At 41.9% G+C, this 12,243-nt stretch overlaps 1 protein-coding gene and 1 long non-coding RNA gene across 6 annotated transcripts in view; one reads left to right on the plus strand and one right to left on the minus strand.

Moving 5' to 3' along the window:
* NAB1 (NGFI-A binding protein 1) overlaps positions 1–4,663 on the minus strand; it is a 54,820-nt gene extending 50,157 nt beyond the window's left edge. For 2 of the 4 annotated variants that reach the window (XM_006047447.3, XM_006047445.3), the window contains exon 1: positions 4,351–4,662. The gene's annotated coding sequence lies outside the window, so the exon portion shown is untranslated. Of the gene's footprint in view, positions 1–2,706; positions 2,891–4,350 lie in introns of all 4 variants that reach the window. The other 2 variants (XM_006047446.3, XM_025273276.2) reach the window with 2 other exon arrangements.
* The window catches only part of LOC102412532, a 62,606-nt gene continuing 54,399 nt past the window's right edge, over positions 4,037–12,243 (plus strand). For both annotated transcript variants that reach the window (XR_006546538.2, XR_003105927.3), the window contains exon 1: positions 4,037–4,342. This is a non-coding gene — a long non-coding RNA (uncharacterized LOC102412532). The remainder of the gene's footprint in view (positions 4,343–12,243) is intronic.

A 12,243-nucleotide genomic window follows, 5' to 3' on the forward strand; every position in this document is an offset into this window, starting at 1 on the left:
GAGTGGGGAGAAACCAAGGGCAAAATTCTAGTAAAATCTGACTTATGCAGAGGACTATCAATTCCTGCCTCCCAACACAGCCTGAAAGTTTTACTGTGAAATTATCTAAGTTAACACCAATCTCTTCCAGGCTTCTAAAAAAAAATGTGAAAACACTTGGGAAGAGTTAGCTCATGAGTCATTTACAGATTAAGGTGAATCAGTTCCACCAGATTGTTTTCCTCTACCACCTAGATGAGACCGGGTACACACTAAGGGAATGAAAGGCAGAGACAGGAAATGGCAAGGAAGGAAACAGGAAATCTGAAGCGGGTGGCTACATTTAAAACATCTGAGGTAAGGCCAGGTTTGGGAGAATGTAGCCTGAAGGCATGGTTTCTCTGGTTGCTCAGATGGTAAAGAATCTGCCTGCAATGCAGGAGACACAGGTTTGATTCCTGGAAGATCCCCTGGAGAAGCGAATGGCTACCCACTCCAGTATTCTTGCCTGAAGAATTCCATGGACAGATGAACCTGGCGGGCTATAGTCTGCAGGATCGCAAAGAGTTGGACATGACGGAGTGACTAAGCACACACAGCCTGAAGGTATAGGAGCCTGGGGAGAGGGTGCAATGGGTACTTTACAGGTTGAGACTGAAAAGACAAGCCAGAATCTGGATGACCCTTAAGCCTAGGAGTGAATTATTTGAATTTTTTTTTTCCTAGTCCCAGAACTCAACCTAAAATAACTAAGTGTGGCTTAGTTACATCATGGGTTATTTAAGATTGCAGGGTGGTCCTATGTATGTGTTTCAAGTATCAAATGATTTAACCAGGAATATTTATTATTAAGCATTCAGGAATATATCTTAAGGCAAGGTATTTTTAAGAAACCAACATAATACTGTAAAGCAATTATCCTCCAGTTAAAAACAAATATTTTTTTAAAAGCCAAAAAAAAAAAGATATTTTTCGAACTTATTACTGTAATATCTATGAATTAAACATATATCTTCTAATACATTAACAATAATTTAGCAAACTTAAAATGTTCTCGCCTACTGATTTTTTTCTGAATTCTGAATGAAGCTGGAAAAAATTTCATATAAATCTCTTAAAATTTTAATTATTCAAGGTGTAAGCTTAAATTTATTAGGAAAATCAGATTTATTTTTGCAATTAAATAATAAGTATGCATTAACTGTGATAACAACAGGTAAACACTAGTATTTCATATAATGACTGGAAATTCTTCAATCAATTAACAGTCAAGTTAGTCACCAAACATTAAGTGCCTTCTGAGCATGTAGTGTGCACACAGTACATATAAAATTTCATTTATTTCAGAAATTCCTCTTTAAAAATTAAATCAACATATACTACAAATTAAGATGCAACTCTCTAAACACAAGGTATTGATAAATAACAAACTATCTGAAAGCTTAATGGTATATTTTAGCTGTAAGAATTCTGACAAGGATTACTATTTTTTCCCCAACATCAACCTCTCTAACATCAACTTCCCACTTGTTTCATATTTAAGAGAGTATATTCTACTATTGCACTAGTTATTGAAAATGTCAGATCAAAAGGCAAATTTGCATTTAATATAAGAACTGTACTATTCTTCATTCTACTAAAAGGAATGAATGAAACAGTTAAAACTAAATCCAAAGCAAAGGGGCTAGGAACCTTATATTAAGCTTAAGTGGGCATTATTTATTCCTTATTATTTTTAACAAACTTTATGAAATATGCATACAAAGACGATTATACTAAGGAAGATCTTAACTTGTTCAAAAAGTATTTTAAAATGGTCATTTCCATGGAAGTAACATAAAATGTATCATACTTCTGTGGTATCCAGAATACGCTTCACATTTAAGGGTAACTTTTACAAAGCTTTTATTCCCAATAATGTACATGCATAGCATCAACAAAAACAATTAGACTTATACTGGACCAGAGGAAGCCCAAGTATTAGGACCGAGTCTAGGTTAACAGACACAAAAACCTGACATACTTCTGTTGCCATGCAACCATTTTTTACTTTAAATATTTAACGTTCATGCAATAAATTCTTCAAAGGTCTCTGCCACTTTGTCATACATTATAATTTTTTCTCTCAAAACAGCCATGGTACAAATCCCCAAAATCTTTAATAATAAGCCAATATGCTCTTAAAATGTGATTAAAAGAAAATACCTAATGCTTTAACTGATTTTCCAAATAACAAGGAGAATGGAAATATATTAATTTTCTACAGGGCAATGGATTTTACTAGTCAACAAAAAAGGAAAATTTTTCATTAATTTAACCGAGATTATTTAATTTTGTTAATTCTCAAACAAGGAAAGATATATCCACTGGATATAGCAAATTACTTATTAGCTATATAAGCTCACTAAATTTCCTTGTATCGGCTACAGTATTCCTAAGGATTTCTGTCATGTTCGCTACATCCATAATTAGCAGGAAGAATGAAATCAAAATCTACAACGCCTCAATGTTTTTATTATTAACACTGATTTACTCACACATAATAGGAAATCACCAGAGCCAAGGAAAACAAAATTTTCCTAATACCAGGCTGGCATATTAACTTTTGTGCAAGCTGCTAAAAATAATAAAATTAAAACAAGAAACCTTCCAATGGTTCTTTGGTATTTTCTTTCATGATCTGATTTCCCAATAACTAATACCCAAACAGAAATAAAGTAGGCTGACCTTGCAGATATATATAAACTCTGAAGAGAATCCTGCTTCTCAGTCACTCAGTCGTGTCCAACTCTTTGTGACCCCATGGACTGTAGCCACCAGGCTTCTCTGTCCGTGGGATTCTCGAGGCGAGAATACTGGAGTGGGTTGCCATTTCCTTCTCCAAAGAGAATCCTAACATGCACAATAATACCTACAAGGAGAATATAATTCTTAAAACTTAACGAAAAGACAGTATTAAATGTTTCAAGTACTGGAAAATGGAGGAAAAAGAATACCCCTGAATCTAAGAGACACTTTTACTGGCCCTTAGGCTGGACTAGAAGCAGCTTTTTAAGGTCTTCTGGAAAACATGAGCTCCCATCCAAAATAGAGAAAGTAAATCCTATGCATCTTTTCTCCCACTACTCCTTCTTAAAACCCACACATAAATTCCGACATGTCATAATCTGGTATGGTTTACAGGGAAATTTTCCAAAAAAGTGAAAATCTAAGAAGGTATTTCATTGTGTGCACACTTCTCCAACAAAACAGCCTAGCATTTCCTACGTGACTAATCTTTTTAAAATTCTGTTTCACTGTTCCTATGCAATCTAATATTATCTATTAAAACTGCCAAAATATTTTTAAACAAGATCTGAGTATTTCCCTCTCAGCTCTGATCTTTGCACTCCTTAAGTTTGCAGACATGTCACTGGCAAACCAATTGGTAGTGACAGGTTACTCCAAACCAACTCTTTCTGGAGGAAATTTTAAATTGACAGCTACCCCCAAATTTTCCCTGCCTCCCGAATCTCTCTGAGTGAGGAATTAAGTATATGCAAGTCAAGGATTTCTCCTGATCACCTGCTGCAAAACTTGGTCTGCAGAACCTCTAAATGCATATTCCAATTCAATTATCCTTTCGCCCAAGATCTTACAAAATTTAGGCTCACTCGGAAGTGTCCTTTCACATCTGAGCCTTATGAACCGCGAAGTTGCAGTCCCAAAGCACTTGACTGCCCTCGCAACGTTTCTCCATAAATAAGGTCACAGACTTCTGCATCCAAGGCTTGTATGTCCCACATGTGTTGGCAAATTCCATACTCGGCCTTAGCGAGCACAAATGAGTCTCTCGCTTCCATCTCACCTCGGTGCCAAGTTTCTGTAAGCCACTTTAAAGCAAAATTCTCCTTCCGCCTTTAAAAAGAAAACGACTACATTCCGAAAGAGAGGATACTCAGGACGAAAATTAAGACTCTAAAGTAAACAAACCAACAAAAAGACTCTGCCTCTGCGGAAAGAGGCTGCAAAACTCCGGGGCCGGCGCGCGCTCCCACCGAGCACAACCCACGAGCGCTCAGCGCCGCGCGCGACGGCCACAGCCGGGTCAGAAAAGTGGACGCCGCACCCCCGGCTTTCTGGGAGCGGAACGCACAGGTCGGCCCCGCAGCCCGGCTCGCCCTCTTCTCGCTGCCCCTGCGCACCGATTCTCTTCGGGAATCGTCCACAAGAGCCCGAGGCCGCCCTCTCCTTCCGGCGGCGGCCGCGCCGGGCCCGCGGCCCTGGACGCCCGCCCCCCCAAGTGCCGGCGCAGCCCGGCGACTCCGCCGCCCCAAGTTCGCCCGAGCATTGAGGCATTTGGCACTTGGCGGACAGCTAGTCGGTACGTACTCGGCCAGCTGCTGCAGCGGTCTTGGCGCGCTCTCCCCAGAGGACGCCTCAGCCCCAACTCCGAAGTGACGGCCCCCGGCTCGGTCTCCTTGGTCGGCTGCGGCGGCCGGGACGCCCCCGCTCCCATCGAGGTGGGGGGAAGGGAAGGTGGTGGGCGCGCTCTCCCTACTCCCCCCCTCCAGCTCGGGCCCGCGGCTCCTTCCCGCCCGCCAGCCCCGACGGCACTCGCTCGGCCGCGGTGGCGGCGGCGGCGGCGGCGGCTCCTCCCGACTCGGGCGCGCGGGCGGCTGAGGCGGCGGCGCCTCCCCCGCTGCGCCCTCCCCCCTACTCCCCTCCCCGCCCCTCCCCTCTCCTCGCGCGCGGCACCCCCCTCCCCCGCCCGCCTCCGCCGCCTCCACCCCCCGCGCGCTGTCACGCTGGGAGATTCCGCTCTTGCTACATGCGCCGCTCCGGCTCCCGCCCACGCGCGGCCGAGTGACGCAGATCCCGGCGTGGGCCGCCGCGGGGCGGGGGCGGGGGCGGCGGCCGCCGGGGCCCGGGCTCGGCCTCTTCCCGCCGCCCCCGCCCCACGGAACCCGGAGGGCGGCCCATTCACGCGGCAGCTGGGAGGAACCAAACGGGCGCCTGGGAGGGGGCGGCTCCCGCGAGCCCGGCGGGGAGAAGGGGCGGGAAGGAAGAAGACGGGGGTGGCGGGCAGGAGAGAGGGGAGGCTTGCCAGCTGCCGGGTGAACTGGGAAGGTTTGCAATTAAAAAAAAAAAAATTGTTTAATGTGTGAGGTTCCCAATATAGTATTTCAAAGAGCACGCCCCGCCAAATCCAACATCCCCCGGGAGGCTGACTTTTAAAAAATAGCACGCTTGGCCCACCGATCTGGGCTCCTGGCTCGCCCCGCCCCCGCCGGCCCGAGGCCGGGAGCCAGGTGCCGCCCCCACCCCCCACCCCCGGGTCGGCCGGCCCCCGGGTCCTGCGGGAAGTTGGCTGCGGCCGCGAAGCCGGGGGCGAGGGGGGAGGGCTGGCAGGTGCGCGGGGCTGGAAGAGAAACTGGCAGTCCTTGTGAATCTCTGCTTCGCCCATCTTGCCCCCTCTCCACCACCGCCCTGGCATAGGAAGGTGGGAAGAAATGGGAACCCACGAATCCGAAGTGCGGCTTCGACAACTCTCTGGCTTGCTGGGTAGCTTCATTCCAACCTTGTCAACTCTCCTGAAAACCTGCCTGTTATTTCTCTGGTTAATATTTTCTATTTCCATGGTGTAAAAATCCGACGGCGCTAGAACAGCCCCGGGATGTATTAAAATTGAGCTTCCAGGGCACGCTGTAGAATTTTTTTATTTGGTTTGCGTGAACTTTTTCTAACCAAAGAAAAGTATTAAAACACCTCCAAAAATGTACTTAAACTATTGCCAGAAAATTCGGAAATTTGTTTTAGAATCTATTTTTCCTTTCTTTGCAAAAATGGGACAAGGGAAGAATTCCTCGAATTTTAGGATTGTGTTCTTGAAGGCTAGAGAGCGTTTAGTAAATATAAAATGACTGCAAATACAGGTAAAATTACGTTTTAATGTTCATATACAAACTCGGTTTTATAGGAGGCCATTCCCACATCCTGGCTGGCCTCCCAGAGTGTGCCTACTTTGCTGATGGCTATACAAGGCATTCTTTGAGATGGGAAATTCTTCATACCACATCTTTATGTTGCAGCAATGGATGGGCTGATAACATTGAAAGAAAAAGACCTTATTAAAGTACTGAACCTTTTTCTTTTTGCAAAAGCGTGTTATAGGAAGGAGTAATGTCACAATGGAATATATATAATTAAATCTCCTGTATTAGTGGAAGGTTCTGTCAGGAATATTTGTGTTACTGTATCATATGAATAAGCATACTTCCTTGAATTTTTCTTCAATTGAAGAATCACTACTGGAAGTGTGTCTTAGCCTCATTGTCTCAGATTTGCAGTTTTGGACCCTGTTCTAAAGAGAAAATTAACATGGGTTGTAATAAAAACAACTTCTTGGAAAGATACAGGTAAAGATATAGGTTAAATTTGTTCAGTTTTCAAATGAACAAATGAAATCTGCATGATTATTTTCTTCCAGTTCCTCTCTGGAATCTTGATGTTTTTCACACATTACTGGTTCTGAACAGCTAGAGAAAAATAATTTACTTACTTAAAGGTGTGCAATCAGTGATTCATCAGTCATGAAATGAGTAGTCTTACCTGAACTGTTGAGCCTCCCAGTAGAATTGTTTCCAGAGTTGGAAGAAATGACATGAAATCCTCTTCCCAAACTTGTATCTCTGGCCAGCATAGAATACAGTGCTGAAAAGGAAATGTGTCAGGACAGATACATTTTCTTCTGACTTGTAACTGGTTATTTCTACAGTTAAACATGGAAGTCTCTCCTTGTTTGTTTTCTGAGCACATTTAGATAGTATGTTCTTCCCACATTAAGAATGGCATTTTTGGCCCACTTTGCATTGCTTTAAACACCCATGATGCTGAGGGAAATGGTGGGAGGAAGGAAAATGAAGAAAAGAAAATATTTTAAGCTTTTAGCATCCAATTCTGTATGTCTGTATGACAACACTGTAGTTAATAAGGCTGTTCAGAAAGAGAGTTGAGACATTCACCTGTATCTGAGACAACTCCGGTAAAGAAGCATTGATTCTAAATAAATTCACCTCCTTACCATTTTCATTGCTAGTGCCACCTTGACGTCTCCCTCACAAAACATGGTCTCCTGCCATGCCCAGGCCCTGGTAGTTTATTAAGGAAAAGCATTCCATCCTGTAAGGTAACAATTCTGGTTTTGGATTATTCTATATTCCATTGTATTCTGGTTTCGTATTATTCTATATTCCATTCTATTCTGTAAGTATGTTTTACACATCTGTTGAATTCAGTAAATGTATGTTTAATAGGATCTTAAAAAGTGATTATTAGAATGATTATTGCATTTGCCAAAATAGGGAATTTTTGGACAAAAAAATATTTCTGCATTGTGAAACTAAAATAAAGTTTTGAATAAAAAATGATGTAGAAAGTTGGTAGTGGTTCTGACATTAGAATGAAAACTTCCCTGGAAGAGCATTACTTGATTACTTTTAGAAAGATTCCTTTAAAATGCTTCAGTGATTCAAAACAACAGAACAAATGATTTTAGATGTTCTTAGAGGAGGGAAGGAATAACATGGCTTATGACCGATAAGATCTGAGATATTGTATAATTTTATCCTCTTTTTCTTCTGCGGTTGCCTTAGAACAATTCCATTGTTGTTTAGTTGCCCAGTCATGTCCGACTCTTTTGCAACCACATGGACTGTAGCCCACCAGGCTCCTCTGTCCGTGGGATTTCCCAGGCGGGAATACTGGAATGGGTTGCCATTTCCTTCTCCAGGGGATCTTCCTGACCCAGAGGTCAAACCCTCAACTCCTGCACTACAGGCAGATTCTTTACCTCTCAGCCCCCAGGGAAGCCCAGAACCATGACATACCTAACTAATTTTCTACTCTATGTGGTGGTGGCCCTACACTTAACTGAGTCCTGTGTAATATTCATATCATCAGAAATATAATTTAAATTTCCCTTATTTTGCAATGAGTTTTGGATGTGTATGTTGATTAAATTGGTGTTTTTAGTGTGTAGAGGTTTGAATGTTTTAAAATATATGAAGATTATAAACAAGTTTTTTAAAGGTATGCTAATATATAACTGATTATTTCAAGAGTCATGACTTTAAAGACACTTGCTCTTATTAAAAATAAACAAATCTTCATTACAGGCCAATATAGAATTTTAAGATCTAAAGGACTGTGACGTTCACCTAGTTCAACCACCTTTGTACATTCAAAATATTTTCAAATAATTTTCAGAAATTCAACATACAACTAGTTTAGTTTCCAATAAGTTGGTTATTTTGAACTCATATTGCAATTCTTGTTGGAAAAGAAAAGAAAATTGTAGATCCCCAGGATAGGCTCTAACTCCTTATAGAATGCAAATGAAAACATCCAAATTACAGACTTAGTGGGGAGCCAAGTAGTCATCTAATCCAATTGACTTCTACAGATAAGGACATTTATGCTATACATTGCTGATATAAAGAGCAGAAAAATACTAATATATTAGGCAGTAGATACAACCAAACACTTAATTGAGTAATTCTGGTTTTATTAACTATGCTCCAATATTAAAAAAAAAAAAACAAAAAACTTGTATTCAGGGACAATAGTCCTTACATTTCACAAATAAGAATTTTGGAATATGAGAGGGAAAAAGCATTAAATGTTAATAAAAGCTAAAAGTTTGTCTTTAAGACAGAAGATAATGTAAATGGAAACTTTTGAAAAGATATCCACAGAGAATTTATGGACATTTTATAGGGATTAGTGCCCTGTTTTTCTTCCTCCTCCGTCCTCTCTGGTAGCATCGTCTCTTTTCTTCCCATCTTTTCCCCATTTTCGGGCTTCCCAGTGGCCTAGCTGGTAAAGAATCTGGCTGCAACGCAGGAGACTTGGGTTCAGTCCCTGGGTTGGGAAGATCCCCTGGAGAAGGAAATGGCTCCCCACTCCAGTATTCTTGCCTGGAAAGTTCCATGGACAGAGGAGCCTGGCAGACTACAGTCCATAGGGTCGGAAAGAGATGGACACAACTGAGTGACTAACACTTCTTTCCCCTTTTTCTGGCCTTCATTGTGTAGCCCCTGTATAGTTAACTGTTCCATGACCCTGTTTCAGGCCTTGTCACACTACCTACTGTCTGCTCATTCCCGCTGTTAGAGACTGAATGTTTGTGTCCTTACCATATTCATATATGGAAATGCCATCCTCCAGAGCGATGCTATTAGAAGGTGAGCCATGGGGAGATGATTAGGTCACAAGGGTGAGGCCTTCATGAATGGGATTAGTGTTCTTATAAACAAGACTGCTGAGCGCTCTCTTGACCCTGCCATTATGTGAGGGCATAGTGAGAAGACAACCATATATGAACCAGGAAGTGGCCCGTCCCCACACACAGAATCATCTGCCAGTGTCTTGATCTTATATTTCCCAGATTCCAGACTGTGAGAAATAAATGTTTGTTTTTTAAGCCATCATGTCTATGGTACTTTTTGTCGTAGCAGCCTGAATGGACTAAAGCACTGGCCGTTAATAACTCTCAGCTAGCTACACAAGGCAAAGTGGAGAGTAGGCAAAAAAAATACTCTGCTCAGCCTCTGACATTAATCCAGACCATCTTCCATTTGCACACTTCATTCTTGTTCTTGTTCCTCACAATCCCGTGTTTGGCTTTTGCTCTTCTCCACCTGGTTTGCTGAGATTGACAGCAAGTCTGTGCTCACTCTCCCACCTTGTCTCTGCACTTGTCTCGTCAGGTCTACGCTGTGCAGGTAAACAACCCACCAGTTCAAGTCCCCCTTTTAAAGCATCCTTCATGAGAGTGGATGGAAGATTTTGTTTGTTCTCTTAACAAAGGTGTATGGCTCATTAACCAAGACGCGGAGTAAAGGAATAGGAAAAGAGCATGTAAAGAAAGAGAACTTCCTTGAAGTAAATGGGCAAGCGTTGAAAGAAAGTGGGAGGAGATGAGACAAAAAGGAGATAAGTGCACTTGTGAGAAGTTAACTAAAGGGGACATAACTCTTTGAAGAAGTGAAATACCAAGGAGAAAGTACCCAAATCCATAACTCTCCTGAAGGAGAAAAAAGAAGAGACAGAAAAGGGATCACCCCAACATAAATTCCTCTGAGCTCACCATATTGGTATGCTCTCGACCTGGGATGGGATGGATGGAGTATAGGGGGTAGATCTGCAGGAAGAAGGGGCAGAGAAAGAGCCGGTGTCCTGCTCTCTTGACTTGCAGAGAGCCTATGCGTTCGTTCCCTTTAAGTTGGATTAGAAGAGGTGGTGAACGTATCAGACACAAGTGCGCGTCACGTAGAAGTGCATATCAGGAAAAGGACAGAAAAGCAGAATGGGTTCAAAAAGCACCCTCTGCGCCAAGTGCTTTCACTACACTGTGGTTCAGATATGAGGACATCGAGCGTGTTAATATTAATAAGTTGGGCTAATTGTCACAGCAAATTACTCAACACTGCCTTCTAGGAGCAGACGCTTGGAAAGGACAACGCATGTATTGTACAATAAGAGACTTAGTAAAAGCAAATCATGTTCACATACAATTGCCAAGTTACAGTTTGAATTTTATTGTTGTCTTACTGGGATTTACATCATGACTCATCTGCCTGCCCAGGATTGGCAATAGTATATGGGAGTCAATAATGGTAAAGACCTTGACTTCTTAATAATAGAAATTAGCTCTGCCTTTTTTTTTTTCATTTTGTACTGTAACAGGAGTCTCTAATAGCGACAGAGTGTGAGTTTTTTCCAACCATAAATATATTTCTTAAATAAAATTTTCCAAATACTTCTGGTACTGGTAAGTTTAGGAGTTCGTATGTAAATTACTGGTCAAAAGGTAAACAAACATTAGAAGAGTAACTTGGCAAATTGAGCCAAGAGTTTCAAAGTATTCATACAAGTAGATCCAACAGATTCATTTCTAGGGTATTATCCAAGTTTATAAACATTTAAGAAGATATTTATCACAACTTTATTTACAAAATTGAAAAACCAAGACACTTGAGATGATGAATTGATTAAATTATAGTACATCAATGTGATGGAATACGTTTAATTAATATTTAATAACCTTGGGAACCAGTCTGTGGTTCCATGTCCAGTTCTGACTGTTGCTTCCTAACCTGCATACAAATTTCTCAAGAGGCAGGTGAGGTGATCTGGTATTCCCATCTCTCTCAGAATTTTCCACAGTTTATTGTGATCCACACAGTCAAAGGCTTTGGCATAGTCAATAAAGCAGAAATAGATGTTTTTCTGGAACTCTCTTGCTTTTTCAATGACCCAGCGGCTGTTGGCAATTTGATCTCTGGTTCCTCTGCCTTCTCTAAAACCAGCTTGAACATCTGGAAGTTCATGGTTCATATATTGCTGAAGCCTGGCTTGGAGAATTTGAGCATTACTTTACTAGCGTGTGAAATGAGTGCAATTGTGTGGTAGTTTGAGCATTCTTTGGCATTGCCTTTCTTTGGGATTGGAATGAAAACTGACCTTTTCCAGTCCTGTGGCCACTGCTGAGTTTTCCAAATTTGCTGGCATATTGAGTGCAACACTTTTACAGCATCATGTTTTAGGATTTGAAATAGCTCAACTGGAATTCCGTCACCTCCACTAGCTTTGTCCGTAGTGATGCTTTCTAAGGCCCACCTGACTTCACATTCCAGGATGTCTGGCTCTATGTGAGTGATCACACCATCGTGCTTATCTGGGTCGTGAAGATCTTTTTTGTACAGTTCTTCTGTGTATTCTTGCCACCTCTTCTTAATATCTTCTGCTTCTGTTAGGTCCCCTGCTTATTTAACTTATATGCAGAGTACATCATGAGAAACGCTGGGCTGGAAGAAGCACAAGCTGGAATCAAGATTGCCGGGAGAAATATCAATAACCTCATATATGCAGATGACACCACCCTTATGGCAGAAAGTGAAGAGGAACTCAAAAGCCTCTTGATGAAGGTGAAAGAGGAGAGTGAAAAAGTTGGCTTAAAACTCAACATTCAGAAAACTAAGATCATGGCATCTGGTCCCATCACTTCATGGGAAATAGATGGGGAAACAGTGGAAACAGTGTCAGACTTTATTTTTTTGGGCTCCAAAATCACTGCAGATGGTGACTGCAGCCATGAAATTAAAAGACGCTTACTCCTTGGAAGAAAAGTTATGACCAACCTAGATAGCATATTGAAAAGCAGAGACATTACTTTGCCAACAAAGGTCCGTCTAGTCAAGGCTATGGTTTTTCCTGTGGTCA

This window comes from Bubalus bubalis, chromosome 2, assembly GCF_019923935.1.
Source record: "Bubalus bubalis isolate 160015118507 breed Murrah chromosome 2, NDDB_SH_1, whole genome shotgun sequence".
In the NCBI taxonomy this organism is placed as follows: domain Eukaryota; kingdom Metazoa; phylum Chordata; class Mammalia; order Artiodactyla; family Bovidae; genus Bubalus; species Bubalus bubalis.